The sequence below is a fragment of the Chiloscyllium plagiosum genome, unplaced genomic scaffold (assembly GCF_037043375.1).
Source record: "Chiloscyllium plagiosum isolate Xiang-an unplaced genomic scaffold, Cpla_swu_hap1 HiC_scaffold_52, whole genome shotgun sequence".
NCBI classification, from domain to species: domain Eukaryota; kingdom Metazoa; phylum Chordata; class Chondrichthyes; order Orectolobiformes; family Hemiscylliidae; genus Chiloscyllium; species Chiloscyllium plagiosum.
The window spans coordinates 2,476,891-2,492,713 of record NW_028270190.1 but is presented as its reverse complement, the minus strand read 5'-3'; the positions used below and the strand labels follow the sequence as shown (position 1 = coordinate 2,492,713).

The following is a 15,823-nucleotide window of genomic DNA, read 5'->3' as shown; positions in this document are numbered from 1 at the left end:
GCTTCAGAAATGTTAGTGACTGATTCGTAGTGACAGCAGAAACAAGATCATGAGCACCAGAATTTGAGAGGCCAGCATTTGTCGGGCTTGGGTTTAGAGATGGAGAGAGAGAAAAGAAATGGAAAATTGAAATTAAAGTGAAGCAGACATGAAATCTGTCATGAGGGCTCCGATACGAATAAAAGTGTTCGTTTTGGAAGGGAAACAATAGATCAGTATTATTTAAATAGGGAAAAGCTGCAACACAAAAACTGAGGGGAGCTTGTGCAGGAAACACAAAGCTAGCAGACAGGGTGCAGTAGATAATGTTAATGGAATGTTTGATCTAATTTCAAGTTGGTTGACGTACAAGATTCAGGAAGTCTTACTGCAGCTGCACAAGATGCTGATGAGACTACATTGGGAGAACTATGAGCAGCTTTGCTTCCTTTCAGGAAAGATTTCATTTCATTGAATGCAGTTCAGAGAAGATTCACTTGGTTGATTTGTAGTATGGGGAGATTGTCTTAAAAACAAACGTTTAACAGGCTAGGACACTACTTATTGTAATTTAGAAAAATGAGAGGTCATCTCATTGAAACAAATGGGATTCTTAACGGGCCTGACAGGGTAAATACTGAGAGGAGGTTTCCCCTCATGGGAAAGTCTAGAACCAGAGGACAGTCTTAAATTGGCGCACCTCTAAGGCAGAGATGAGGAGAAATTTCCTCTCTGAGGAATTCTTTGGAATTCCATGCCATAGGGAGCTGTGGGGGCAGAATCTTTGAGTCATCCAGCATGGAAACAGACCCTTCAGTCCTACCAGTCCATGCCAAACATAATCCCAGACTAAACTAGCCCCACCTGCATGCTCCTGGCCCACATCCCTCCAAACATTTCCTATTCATCTACCCATCCAAATGTCTTTTAAACATTGCAATTGTACCCACATCCACCACTTCCTCAGGAAATTCATTCTACATGTGAACCACCCTCTGTGGAAAAAAAGTTGCTCTTAAGTCTTCATAAAATCTCTCTTCTCCCTGAAAAATATGCACCCGAGTCTCAAAATCCCCCATCCTCAGTAAAAAAAAAACTACAAATTAACTCATTATCTTATAAAATTCTGTCAGGTCTCTTCTCAACCTCCTATGATCCAGTGGAAAAAAATTCCAGCCTTTCTTTATAACTGAAGCCTTCCATACTCGGCAAAATCGTAGTAAATCTCTTCTGAACCATCTCCAGCTAAATAATATTTTTCCTATAACTGGGCGAGCATAAACGGACACAGCATTCCAGCAGAGGCCTCACCAATATTCTGCACAACTTTAACATGACTTCTGAACCCCTCTACTCAAAAGGCTGAGCAACGAAGGCAAGCATGTCAAACGCATTTCTAAACACCCTATGTATGATGCAAACTTCAATGATGCAGTCGGGGAATCAAGGATTATGAAGAAAGGGCAGAAAAGTGGAAATGTCGGATCAGCCATGATCCTATTGAATGGCAAAGGAGGCTAAAGGAGCTGAATAGCCTGTTACTACTTATGGACTTATGTCTTAATGACGTACAATGTATAACATTTTACAACACTATTACTGACCATAATAATGTACAGTATTCCTTTAATGTGGAATATTTAAAATATTTTAATTACTGTCACTGACATGAATACTCTGGAATTTATTAACACACTGATAATAGCAACGTGCTAATTATTGTTAATGTGTAATAGAACTATTAATGTACAAAATCATTATTATTGACAATTTTGCTGATAAGAATTGTCGCACTGTTTAATGCCACTACTACTTCTGCTGGTTAAGTACTTTCTTTCAAATTACACAATCACTAACACAAATAGTGGGCAGCTTAATTAATAAGTCATTACAAGGTCTAACAATAATGCACTGTTGTTAATGAAATAACTACTGTCAGTCGTCATCACACTGTGCCAGATATTCATTTCTTATAATCACGCAATCTGGTACTTACCTCAGAATCTATATTTTACAGTTTGGAATCCCCAGAGCTACAAACAGTTGTTCTACTCGCAAATGACCCAATTTATCATCACTTTGGGCCAGGTCCATCACTGATCAATGTGCCATGAGAGCAGAGATGAGATCCTAGGTCCCAGAATCTGTCATGGACACCAATAATGCTAGAAATTGGATCAAACAAGGGAAATAATGGAAAGCAGAAAAGATAGCATGTATAAAATTCAGTATGGACAAGGATACTGCAGCTATGTACAGTCTTTACAGAACAATGTTACTGATAGAAGTATATTTGTACGATTATCAATTCTAACAAAAGTGCACCTTATTTAACAATACCAATACCATACCATTTTTATTAATTGCAATGTACCGAATTTATCATTCTCACTGAGTACTGTGAATAAAGTATTGTTGATATTAAGAAATCCAGTGCTTTTTAATTGTTGCTGATACAGTACATTGTCAGACAATGTCAAACACAATGCCACAAAGTCTGGTACTTCCTGCAGCGTGTGTATTTTACAGTTTGTATTCCTCAGTCACATACAGTCCTTTCACTGGTACAGACACAGAATACAGGAGATTGCCCAATTCTTCTGTACCATGCACAGCCGGATTTTAGGTTCAATCAATTCAGAGTTTGATTACTGGGTAGGCCTGGAAAAGCTGGCAAATATGATGCCATCTGTTTTACCTCTCCACTCTTGTCCAATTTCACATCCACTGTTTGCTATTAATGTCATTCCTGATATGCTTAAACTTGCACACATTTTATTAAGTGTACATTGTCAGACATCTAGCCATTATAAACATCTCACATTCTTCTACTTACTCCAGTCCCTGTATTTTGCAGTTTGGTTTCCTCTCAACCACAGATGTAATTTTATTCCTGAATCTCCTGGGTCATTACTCTGGAGACTAAACGAAGGTAGCGAGAAACATATACAGTCAAACCAAAATATATGCAAAGTTTGTGTCTTGTGTATTACAGGAAACACGAAAAAGTCAAATGAAACCTTCTTTGAAGTAAAAATACAATTCAACAGGACAAATTGGAAGGTTCTACTGCAATTAATAAATGGCAAGTAACAATGAGATTTGACTAAAGACCCATCACTGGAGCTATCCCTCACCCAATTTCACTTTCAATGAAATTTCAAGTTCCCAAGCCAATGGAACAGAGAAACAAGAACAAAGTGGACTGGCTGTCAATTCACTATCACTGGTCTTATGCTGTGGTGAAGTCTGATATCACGCAGAATCACAGAAGTGCATAAGTGCAGGAAGAGACCATTTGGCCCATTGTGCCAGCACTGCCTTCTCTATGAGCATCATTACTAGTGTTAATCGCCTGCTTGTCTCCCCCCATATCATTGCACATCATTTCTAGCCAAATGATCATCAAATGCCTTGTTGAATGCCTCGATTGAACCTGCCTTCACCACATTCCCAGATATACAATCCATACATCAGCTATTTGCTAAGTGACGATGTTTTACCTTACTTCACCTTTACTTCTTTTGCAAATGACCTCTTTTGTCATTTATTAAATACTTGGATCTTCTGCAAAGCAACAATCAATGGAGAGCCAACTGCTCAAACGTTTCCATTTTCAGATGTTATTTGGTATTTCTAGGAGTGTCGTTTAAGCCTGGCTTCTCCAGAAGTGAGAAGTCTAGCATCCCTTCGATATCTTTGTTGATATGCTGTAGGCTCAAGGGAAGCAGAAGACAACTCATTTTGGCACGTGTGTCTGAATGTCTGCCTGAATGAACAACTGAATCAGCGAATGAGTGAATGGACTACAACAGCTCAAAAATGCAGAACCCTCCTGAGGGCAGCTAGGGATGGATGATAAATGCTCAAATCTTGTGAGTGAGTTCACAAAAGGGCAAGGTGGGCATGTGGGTGAGGTAAGTGACTACAGTGGTAGATTAAGAGGGTGGTGGATGCAGAGGGTGGCAGGTTCCTGAGGTTAGTCAAAATTAGTCAGTTTGGGTCAGGAGATAGTCAGTTCAAGGGCTTGTCAAGATTGATGAAGGGGTGCAGTCAGACTGAGAGTAAGTTTTGTGTGTTTGTGTTAAAGTTCACTCACATTCTTATCCATGTTGACCTTTCTCTAACTGGTGTAAAGCTCAGTTAAAAGGAGCTGAATAAAATTATCAGTGCTTGGGATCTTCCCTGAGAAGGACCCATCAATCCCTTTCTCTTTCAGCTTCCTTCAACCATCTCTTGTGAGTCCCAGAGCCCTATTTGGACTTGATTCATTTCAGCTCATTGACACAATCAACTGTTAAACAACAGTTCTGATCTGGAAATAAAAAAAAATCACTGTTCCTGCTGCTAGCCCATGTGCTGTTGTAAGGGGTGTTTGTGTGGGTGCTGGGTATAAACACTGGAGCATCCCCGCTTAAATAGTGTTGGTGTAGGACGCACTGGTGTTGCTGCCTGTGTGTATTTGTTTTTGTTCCAGTCTTACTCAGCTACCTTGCTATAGCCAGTACTTTCATTACTGTCTTTACGCCATCCCCTTCAATCAGCTGGATATGGAGTAAAGTCTTTGACCTATTTTCAGTTTCCACAAATGCCCTTTATTAGGTGGACCTTCTGTGGTCCCTTTCTCCTGTCTTCACTTTCTCCTAGCTTTATTCCTGATGAAGGGCTTTTGCCCGAAACGTCGATTTTGCCTGTCCTCGAATGCTGCCTGAATTGCTGTGCTCTTCCAGCACCACTAATCCAGAATTCACTTTCTCCTATTCCATTTCAGACAATTGCCTCCTTGTCAATTGCATGTATAAGCTCACAGACTCCGATAACTATCATGCTCCCCACCCCATCGCCATTTCCTTGTCCTGTTGATACTACTGTCCATGCTAGTGCTTCAGAAATAGTGCTCAGCCCCTTCCTTACACCGATCTCTTTGTTAGTATGGTCAATAGCCAAGGAGGTTATCTGAGATTACAAAGGGATCATGATCAATTGGGAAAATAGGCTGAGAAGTGGCAGATGGAGTTTATTGCATTTTTGTACAACAAGGGCAGGATTTAATCAGTTAATGGTGGAGCCCTGGGTAGTGTTTCGAGAAGAGACCGAGAGATTGGGGGTGAGGAGGTGGAATGCGTGGGGCAATTGTTTCCAGAGAGGGTGGTTTGTATGCAGAATGAACAGCCAGAGGAAGCTATCTGGACAGGTATGTGAATCGGAAAGGTTCAGAGGAATAGTTTAATTTGGGAAACCTGGTCAGCGAGGATCAGTTAGAAAGAAGATCTGTTGTTTCCATGTTGCATGACTCCATGATTCCAAGATTTGGAGGCAATGGAGTGTTCATGCCATGACTGTGAAGTCAGTTTTACAATCTGACAGGAGTTAAGACTAGGCTTCATACTATCTTTTTCCTGGAGAACTAATCAAGTCAATGCGTCAGAACTGGCAAAACCTTTCTGCTCTATCCCAGAGTTACAGGTTTCTACAGAGAGTCGCGTGTAGAAGGGAAATTGCCCATTAACAAGTTCAAAATTCATGGATAATTCACACCAAAGTCCATGCTTCAGATCTTCCAAAAGATCCCAACATTCATCTTAGCTCATAAGATCTATACAAATGTACCGTCACCTATAAAACCTCTCAATCCCCCTCAGTTCACTCTAAATCCCTTATCAGAAATACTCTCCAAGATATTAATGATCACGACCGCAAAATTTGCTCTATTTCTGTTTCTTCTTTCATTCCAATCTCTGTTAAAATGAGACAACATAACCCTCCCGCCAGGCAGTTCTGGCGACCCTGCTACAGGAAGGATATTACTTAACTAGAGAAGATTTAGAAAGGATTTAAGAACCAGCATAGCATTACCTCAATACTTGGCATTCAGGAGCCAGATATTGGAATCCTTCAGAATTGTCTTGTACGTTGAGGTGGTTAATTGTGTCATAGAATTCACTATCCACCAGGAGACAGCCTCAATCCATCAAGCTCATTTTCACTGCAGATCTTCAAATGTCCCTGGGATCTGGGATCAGGCTTTGTGAGAGGGCAGCGACAAGTCTTGGCTGGCGAGGTGTGGGAATGTGTAAACCAGACAGTGCACAGAATCATCTCTCTCCAGTAGTTCCATTAGGAACCCAGACAGGAACTTCATTCCTGAACACAACCTACCTCTTCAGAATCCTGTGAAAGCCATCTCATCAAGCTCAGTAACATAACACGGGGGTCTTCACTCTCTCAGCCATGGCTTTTCACAATGTTGTAACTATAGTAAGGATATAGTTGGGTGATGATCTTGGGAAGTTGCTGCAATTTCCTGTCTTGTTATGTGAAAAAGGGACTCAGTAACAGATCGAGGATCCAGTAGTACGAAACATTGTAGACCATGGTACATAGGATCTTGTTCCCCTTCACTTGTTTGAAAACAGCTGCTGCCATCATCTGATCTTTAAAAAGCCTGTTGAAATATTCATCCCGCTCATCACCAACAAACCGCAGGATTTCAGCCCAGACACTGATCTCAGCTATTTCCAATAAATGGGACAGCTGGCCAGGAGCACTGAACATCCCGGGAGCAGCTTGTGCTGGATTAGAGTGTACACAATGTCAGAAACTGTCACACCAGCATTCAGGATCAGAGCACGTGAACTGAGGGTGTACTTTTCAGACCATCAGAAAAATCGATACTGTCTTTGATTTCTTCCAAACCATCAAATAAATAAAGCAATCCCTCTGGGTTCTTCTAGACCTCTCCCATATCATTCCCAAAGTAAGGATACTGTTACAGCATTCCTGAGTGAATACCATTCAAATCCCGAAATTTAAAAAGGAAAACAGATTAAAATTCTGGGGTATATTTTCCCAGTGGCCCAATCACAGTCTTTTCTACCATTGTTGTTTTTCCAGTCCCTGGGTCCACAATCACTGCTACCGTACTCCCAGATGTGGAAGTTCTCTGGGGAGGAAAAAACTGTTCTGGAACAACTGATCAGTTGTATTTTTTCTAGTTCTCTCCAGGGATGTTTCTCTCTCCACTCTTCACGGACTCAGCCTCTTACCAGACGTTCATCTTCTCTAAATGTCCAATCTCGTACATTAGCGATTAGCATTAACTCAGCATATCGATCAACCAGCTGGAAACTGGTTTCTTCGGATGGTGTTCACACAGCTTTTCAGTTTGTACCTGGAGTATCTCCTTGTTTTTACTGAATACCTTCAGCTAGAACAGAGAGATAGCAGTTCTCAATGTTAGCTATATTATCATTACAACAATTTCCAAATACCATTTCATGATTTTGGCAATTACTATTGAATAAATTGGTGCAGATTTTATTTTCAGCTTCAATAAACCTGTGAGCAGCAACTGAATCGGTTAAGGAAAAAAACTTGAAAGTGGACAAGGATCAAGAACTGTTTCAATAATCAGCTGATTTCACTCTGTACTCAACATGAAAAGTTCAATGTTGGTGCTACTTTCCCTTGGATCTTTAATAAGAACCACCCAACCCATATTCCAGTTATCTCATTGTAAATCGACACATTGTCCTGACAATGCCACAGCAAATACAAGCAAGAAGCCAATTGGTTCTCCACGCTGTGCCGCTATTTAATAAGACCATATTGAAAGAGTCATTCTCAGGCTGTCAAGCTTTGACCAGAAGGATGAGTGATTGGGGCCCTGTTCTGGGGACTGATTGTAATATTTCCAAGTTTGCAGATGACATTAAATTTAGTGAGATTACAAATATTGAGGAAAGTGCCAAAAGGCTTCAGGTAGACTTAAATAGGCCGAGTGAATACAGAAGAGCATGGGAGATGGAAGAGAATGTGAATAAGTACAAGGTTGGAGGCCTGACAATGCAGACCATTTCTTAAAATTGGGAAAGTTTGAAAATATTGAGGTCTAGAAGGACCAAGATATTCCTGTTCACAAGGTATTGAACGTTAGCATGTCACTGCAGAAAACAATTCAGAAGGCAAATTAGGTGTTAGCTGTTGGTTTCCTTTGTAGAGGTGAGATCTCACCCTGGAGTATTGTGTGAACTCTGGTCCTCCTGCCTATTTACCTAAGAAGGAGTATCGGGATGTTCACTAAACTGATTGCTGGGTTGGTGGGACTGTCCTATAAATTAGCGATTGAGGAGACTGGGCATGTTTTCTCTGAAGATTAGAAGAATCAACTATGTTACAATGCTCTTAAAGAGATAGACAGATTAGATGTAGAAAGCATCCACCATCTACAAGGCACAAGTCAGGAATGTTATGAAATAATCTCCAACTTGCCTGGATGAGCAACACTGAAAAAGTTTGACATGTGACAGGTCAAATCAGTTTCACATGTTGCATCCCATCCACCACCTTCAAAATTCACTCCCTTCACAACCAACACTGAATGGCAGTAGCGTGCACCATTGACAAGAAACACTGCAATAACTCATCTAGGCTCCTTAGACAGCACCTTCCAAACCTCTAACATCTGTCATCGTGAAGGACAAGGGCATCAAATGTATGGAACCATCTGCAAGATTCCCTCCAAGTCATCCACCATGAAGGCTTGGAAGGAATTTGCTGTCACTTCACTGTTGCTCAGTCAAATTAGTGCTTGGCAACCAGGAGCAGTCCTCACCAAACAGCTGCTTTCTTTAGAGGCCAAGAAGATGGGGAAACACCAAGCGGAAGAAGGACCCAACACTTGAACAGAAGACTGTTGCCACAAGCTACACACCCGCACCAATTGCCTGTTTGTTCTCAGAGATCAGTAAACCACTCTCAACTGACACAGATCATACATTTTTCCTCTCTATGTATCATAACTAAACAGTAACTTTGCGATGAATATAAGAAGTTAACTGAAAAGGAGTTACCAGTGCTCAATCGCTTACTCCGGCTCCTAATCTTTCCTCTCACCAACAGCATACACTCCTATTCCTATGTTTCTATATGCATCCAATCTCTAACCCTATTGAGGTGCCCTCCTTCTCTTCAGTGACACAGGAAAACCACAGCACCATATCAACAGCTGTCCTTCAGATGGCTGGCGCATGTACATGGAGAGTCACACTCAACCACTCACTACCTCGCAGCCTCCCCCTGCTCACCAAATCTCAGCTTCTTGCCTTCACCTCCCCAGGTGGCCTCCTGGCCCACACTCACCTCTCATTGCTCCGCAGCCTCAAGCACTGCTGCACCTCACGTCCAAATCCCAGCCTGATTTAAAGTAGGGAGGTTCATATAGGCTTGATGCTTTTCCAGCCTGAGGCCTTTTCTCTCCCACAGTTGCTGTTGCTGCTGCTACTGGGCTCACGGGTGAGGAATTGCCCGAGTGAAAGAGCAACTCCTTGCAAAATCATTCATCTGTATTTGGAATGACTAATAGAGGCTGTTTAGAACGCCTTGGAAATGGACAGAATGATAAATAAGCAATGCCATCCTTGGGTCTATTGGTGCAGAGGGAAGTGTCTCTACAGCTGGGACAGAAGTCCACATTTATTCCAGTCATTGGGCCATTTGATAGACAAGTTTATTCTAAATGGCCACTTCCTTCCCTCATCCTGCTGAGCACCTAGCCAATTGCCTCGTACGATGTCAACTTTTTGCGTAAGTTCAGCAGCCTTTTTCAAGATGAGAAAACATTTTTTCATTCTCAGAAAATACCTGTGTCTATTCCCATTATTGTTGAAGATATCTAATTTTCTCTCTTGCTCAAACCTTCAGCCATGGCAGAGTGACACCTTCCCAAGTGATGATGCCCTGAAATAAAAAAATTGAAAGGTTTTTGAAAATATTAAATTACCTATTCAACTTTCCTCCATGTCAGTGCAATTACAGTTAGCTCGAGAATTGAATGGGAACTATAGACCAGTGAGCCTGTCATGAGTCGTGGACAAGTTGTTGGGGGGAATCCTGAGTATTTGGATGTATTGTATTTGGAAAAGCAAGGACTGATTAGGGATAGTTAACTTGGCTTTGTGTGTGCGAAATACAGTCTGACTAACTTGATTGAGTTTTGTTGAAGAATCACAGAGCATTGATCACAGTGGTGCACATGATCTTTGGACGTCAGTAAGATGTTCCACAAAGTTCCTCATGGTGGACTGGTTAGCAAGGAGAGATCACACTGAATAGAAGGAGAATTATTTGGATACAGAACGAGCTTGAAGGTAGAAGACAAAGGGCGGTGATGGAGAATTGATTGTCAGACTGGAGGCCTGTGACCGACGGCGAGCCACAAGGATCAGTGCTGGATCCACTGTTTGTCATCATTTATACAAGTGACTTGGATGTGAACATGGGAGGTATGGTTCTTAACTTTGCAAACACCACCAAAATTGGAGGAGCAGTGAACAGCAAAGATGGTTACCTTAGAGTATGGGCCATTGGGCCAAGGGGTGGAGTTTAATTTAGATAAATGTGAGGTGCTGCATTTTGGAAAGGCAAATCAGGATGGGTCTTAATAACACTTAATGGTAAGTCTTGCTGAACAAAGAGACCTTGGAGTGCAGGTTCATAGTTCCTTGAAAATGGAGACACGGCTCGATAGGATAGTGAGGAAGGACGAGTTGAACTGAGGGGTCTGTTTTCATGTATATATCATGCAACAAAAATGTTGAAATACAGGGAGTTCTGTTTCCCCTCCACCCCCACCCAGGTCACACACTGTCTGATCTCAGAATCTCAGTACACGGAAACAGATCCAACTTATCCATTCCAGCCAGATTTCCTGAACTGGAGGTCATACAATAGAATCCCAACAACGTGGAAACAAGGTGATTCTATCCAACATGTCCACACCGATTCTCCAAAGAGCATCCGACCCAGACTCACCCATCTACCATATTCGCACTTCATATGGCTAATTCATCTGACCTACGCATTCCTGAAGTAGTCATATTTACCCACAGTTGGCCCGTATCCTGCTAATCTTTCCTATCCCTGTCCAAATCTCTTTTAAATCTTGTAACTGTACCCACTTCCACTGGCAGCTCATTTGATATTCACACCACCATCTGTCTGAAAAGATCTCTCATCAGGTCTCTTTGAAATCTTTCCCCTCTCAACTTGAACTAATGTCTTTGGATCCCCTAAGTGAGGGAAAAGACTTTGGATATGCCCCTCATGATTTGGTAAACCTCCATAAGGTCACCCCTGAGCATCCAACGTTTCAGGTTGAAAGAAAAACCCAGCCGATTCACTTTCACCTTATAACTTAAACCTTCTAATCTCTGTGACATCCTCGTAATTCTTTTTTGCACGCTTCCAATTTAATAATATCCGCCCTAAAGCAGGCAAACACAATTGTACCCAGTACTCCACATGTGGCCTTACCATTGTCTTGTCCAGCTGTAACATGATGTGCCAACTCCTGTACTCAATGTTCTGAACAATGAAGGCAAGCGTGCCAAATGCTTTCCTCACTAGCCAGTCTACCACTTTCAAGGAACTATGTACCTGCACCCCAAGGTCTCCCTCTTCAACTGTAATCCCCAAGTCCCTACCATTAACTGTGTTCGTTTCTGTTTTGAGAAAGAGGCAGTACCAGTGTGCTGCAATAGTGCTACTTTAGTAGCTGCTTTGAAGTGACAGACATTAAACTGCATGAGGCATTTAATGGAAATTTGCTCAGAGTCTCTCACCGTCGGACCATAGAACTATACAGTACAGCAATGGGGCCTTAGGCCAACTGTGCTGCGTCAGACATGACACCAAATTAAACTAATCCCTTCTGCCGACCTTTGCTCCATTTCTGACCAGTCCTTGCAAATTCATGTGCTTATCTTATAAGCTCAAACGCTCCCATTGTATCTGCCTCTAAAACCATCCCTGGCAGCATGTTACAAACTCCTACCACTCTCTAAAAACCTTTTTCCTCACATCTTCTTTGAACTTTCCCCTCTCACATTACATGCATGCCTCTCTGTATTAGACATTTCAATTCTGGAATAAAGATTATCACTGTCAAGCGTATCCAAACAACTAATTTTTGTAGTTGAAAGTGCAGTGCGGGAAAAGCACAGATCAGGCAGCAGACTTCTCTCAAGTCTCCCCATAGCCTCCTGCACTCCACAGAAAACAATCCAAGTGTTTCAAGCATCTCCTAAGAGCTCATACCCTCTAATTCAGGCAGCATCCTGGTAAACCTCTACTGCACCCACTCGAAAGCCAAGTGCAACACTAACTGTGACTTAAACAAGATCTTATGAAGCTGCAACATACATCCTGAGTCTTGTTTCAATTCCCTAACCAATAAAGGCAAGCATGCCATATGTCTTCTTACCACCCTACCTACCTACATGGCCACTGTCAGGGAGCTATGGACTTCAACTCTGTACATCAGTGTACTCAGTGTCCTGGCATTAACTGCATACTTTTCATTAACAATTGATCTCCCAAAGTGCAGCACCACACAATTACCCGGATTAAACTCCACCTGACATTTTCTACTGATCGATATTCCACTGTAGTCTTTGACAATCTTCTACACTATCCACAATTCCACCAATGTTTTTGTTAACTGCAAACTTACGAACCCAACCAACTACATTTTCATTCAAATCATTCATATGTATCACAAACAGTGGAGTTCTCAGTGCAGATCACCACTGGTCGTGGACCTCTGGCCACAAAAATACTATTCCACGCCTACCCTCTACCTTCTACGGGCAAGCCAATTCTGAATCCAAGCAACCAAGTCACAGTGGATCCTATGCATCTTAATCTACTAAATGAACCTACCATGAGGGACCTTATTAAAAAAGCCTTATTAAAAAGGATGTAGACAACATCCACTGCTCTATCCACATCGATTACCTTTGTCACCTAATCAAAAAATTCAACCAAGTGAGTAAGACATGATCTACTCCACACAAAACCATACTGATTGTCCCTAATTAGGCCATGCTTTTCCAAAAGCATATACATTCTAAGTATTCTCTTCAACAGCTTCCCAACCACTGATCAGAAACTCACTGGTCTATAGTTTCTTGGATTACCCCTATCTCCCTTCTTGAACAGAAAAACAACATTTGCTACTTGCCAGTCTTCCAGGATCTGTCGAATGGCTAGCGAGGACGCCAAGCTCATCAAGGCCTTAGCAATCTGCTCTTTCCTCTGAGGTAGAAACCATCAGTCTCTGGAGACTCCTTCACCTTAATGCTCATCAAGAGATCGAGCACTTCTTTCTTGATCTCAATATGGGGAGAAAGTGAGGTCTGCAGATGCTGGAGATCAAAGTTGAAACTTTATTGCTGGAACAGCACAGCAGGTCAGGCAGCATCCAGGGAACAGGAGATTCGACGTTTCGGGCACAGGCCTCATTCCTGAAGAAGGGCCTGTGCCCGAAACGTCGAATCTCCTGTTCCCTGGATGCTGCCTGACCTGCTGTGCTGTTCCAGCAATAAAGTTTCAACCTTGATCTCAATATGCCTTGGCATGTTTGCATTCTCCGCATTAATCTTACTATCCACCATATCCTTCTCCTGGAGAATACCAATGAATGCTCCCTCCTTTATCCTTGAGTGGTCCTACCTTCTCCCCAGTTATCCTCTTATTAATATATGTGCAGAATACTCTTGCTATACTCTTTAACCCAAATTGCCGAAGTCATTTCACAGCACCTTCTTGCTTTCTTAATTCCCTGCTTGGGTTATTTCTGCTTTTTTATATTCATCACAGGTGCGGCCCAATTTTAGCTTTCTAAAACCTTCCATATGCTTCTTTTTCACCCTTGGACTAAATTCATACTTTCCCTTGTTATCCAAGGCTCCCTTATATAGCCTTGCCCTTCCTCCCCCCCGGAACATGCTGTTCCCAATATTGACACCCTGAGAACTCTATTCCAAACTTTCCTCGAACTCAAAAAATATTCATTAACCGTCACTCTCTCTCTTTCCCATCACACAGTTAATGTTGTATTCATGTTGCCCCTCCCTGTTGTACCACGAATGAAAACCTTCCTCAAGTCTGCGTGGCACCTTCACAAAATTCATGTAAACCCCATCAGTAGATTGCCCTCATCAGCACTTTGTTAAGTCATCAAAAACATCTTAATCTACTAGATGAACCTACCATGAGGAACCTTGTTAAAAAGCCTTATTAAAAAGGATGTAGACAAAATCCACTGCTCTATCCACCTTTGTCACCTACTCAAGAAATTTAACCAAGTGAGTAAGACATGATCTACTCCACACAAAACCATACTGATTGTCCCTAATTAGGCCACGCTTTTCCAAAAGTATATACATTCTAAGTATTCTCTTCAACAGCTTCCCAACCACTGATCAGAAACTCACTGGTCTATAGTTTCTTGGATTATCCCTAACTCCCTTCTTGAACAGAAAAACAACATTTGCTACTTGCCAGTCTTCCAGGATCCGTCTAATGGCTAGCGAGGATGCAAAGCTCATCAAGGCCTTAGCAACCTGCTCTCTTTCATCAAAAAGCAAGTTAGTTGTGCACAATTTCACCATGATTTTTCCTAACCAACCCGCCTTTTTCAGCCTGACTAATAGCTTTATCCCAAATAATTGATTTAGATTAGATTAGATTACATTACAGTGTGGAAATAGGCCCTTCGGCCCAACAAGTCCACATCGATCCGCTGAAGCGCAACCCACCCATACCCCTACATTTACCTAGCAGGGCATTCCATGAACACATCACTCACTGAGTAAAGAATCTACCCCTAACATCTGTCCTATACCTACCACCCCTTAATTTAAAGCTATGCCCCCTCGTAATAGCTGACTCCATACGTGGAAAAAGGTTCTCACTGTCGACCCTATCTAAACCCCTAATCATCTTGTACACCTCTATCAAGTCACCCCTAAACCTCTTTTCTCCAATGAAAACAACCCCAAGTGCCTCAGCCTTTCCTCATACGGTCTTTCTACCATATCAGGCAACATCCTGGTAAACCTCCTCTGCACCCGTTCCAGTACCTCCACATCCTTCCTATAGTATGGCGACCAAAACTGCAGACAATACTCCAGATGCGGCCGCACCAGTCTTATACAACTGCAACATGACCTCAGGGCTCCGGAACTCAATTCCTCTACCAATAAAAGCCAGTACGCCATATGCCTTCTTCACAGCACTATTTACCTGGGTGGCAACTTTCAGCTCCTTGTCAAATTGTATCTGCGTCAATCGACAAAAGTCTATCCAGTTTAATCCCTGCTTATACTATTACGTCAGGAGCCTTGTAGCTCACATTTTATTCAGGAAAAACTCGAGTATTGTTTGAATTTGTCGAAATGGCTCACATATACTCTATCAGGAAATGAGTTGCAGCTCACTGCGTCTCATTGCCTGAAACTATGATTCCTTTGTCTGAGGTTCATATACTGGTTGTTTGAAAATGATTTATCCACCTTTCGAATATATTCCAACAGTTCAATCGGGCATGACAGCTTAGCTCCAGAGGTATAACTAGCTTCTCTCCCCTGCCTTGCTGTGCCATCCAAACATTTTGTTCTCAAATCCCACAGTCCGAACATTGTAATATATTGCTTGCAAATTCCAGCCTCTTCCTGCTCCTATATATCCTCCCTCTTTCTGTGGAGTCACTGAATTCCGATCTTCTCAATAGCATTAAAGAATGAAGTTTTGAAAGGAGTCCCTTATCAACACAAGAGTGAAAATGTCAAGTGACACAATCAGGGTACTTAGACATTGATATTACTTCTGCCCATTGAATAAATATGTCGAGTTAACTCATGCCCATCCATTAATTAATCTACACTTATAAAATACAGCAAATCGCTTCCTATAATACCAGTGAAAGACAATTGTTGCAGAGAAAGCAAAATATGAGTACTGCAGTGGAACAAACACGGGCTGTGTCCTGCAGTGGAACATG

At 42.0% G+C, this 15,823-nt stretch overlaps 2 long non-coding RNA genes and 1 pseudogene across 3 annotated transcripts in view; 2 read left to right on the top strand and 1 right to left on the bottom strand.

Annotated features, from left to right (window-relative positions):
• The window catches only part of LOC148134740 (uncharacterized), a 29,820-nt gene extending 27,419 nt beyond the window's left edge, over positions 1-2,401 (top strand). Inside the window, exon 2 of the long non-coding RNA XR_015755627.1 lies at positions 1,341-2,401. This is a non-coding gene — a long non-coding RNA (uncharacterized LOC148134740). The remainder of the gene's footprint in view (positions 1-1,340) is intronic.
• LOC148134737 (uncharacterized) overlaps positions 1-15,823 on the top strand; it is a 191,205-nt pseudogene that overhangs the window by 42,005 nt on the left and 133,377 nt on the right. The gene's annotated exons all lie outside the window — the stretch shown is intronic.
• Positions 1-15,823, bottom strand: part of LOC148134739 (uncharacterized) — a 36,020-nt gene that overhangs the window by 3,208 nt on the left and 16,989 nt on the right. Inside the window, exons 2-5 of the long non-coding RNA XR_015755626.1 lie at positions 9,622-9,717; positions 5,836-7,186; positions 2,816-2,901; positions 1,976-2,144 (exon numbers count right to left, since the gene is read on the bottom strand). This is a non-coding gene — a long non-coding RNA (uncharacterized LOC148134739). The remainder of the gene's footprint in view (positions 1-1,975; positions 2,145-2,815; positions 2,902-5,835; positions 7,187-9,621; positions 9,718-15,823) is intronic.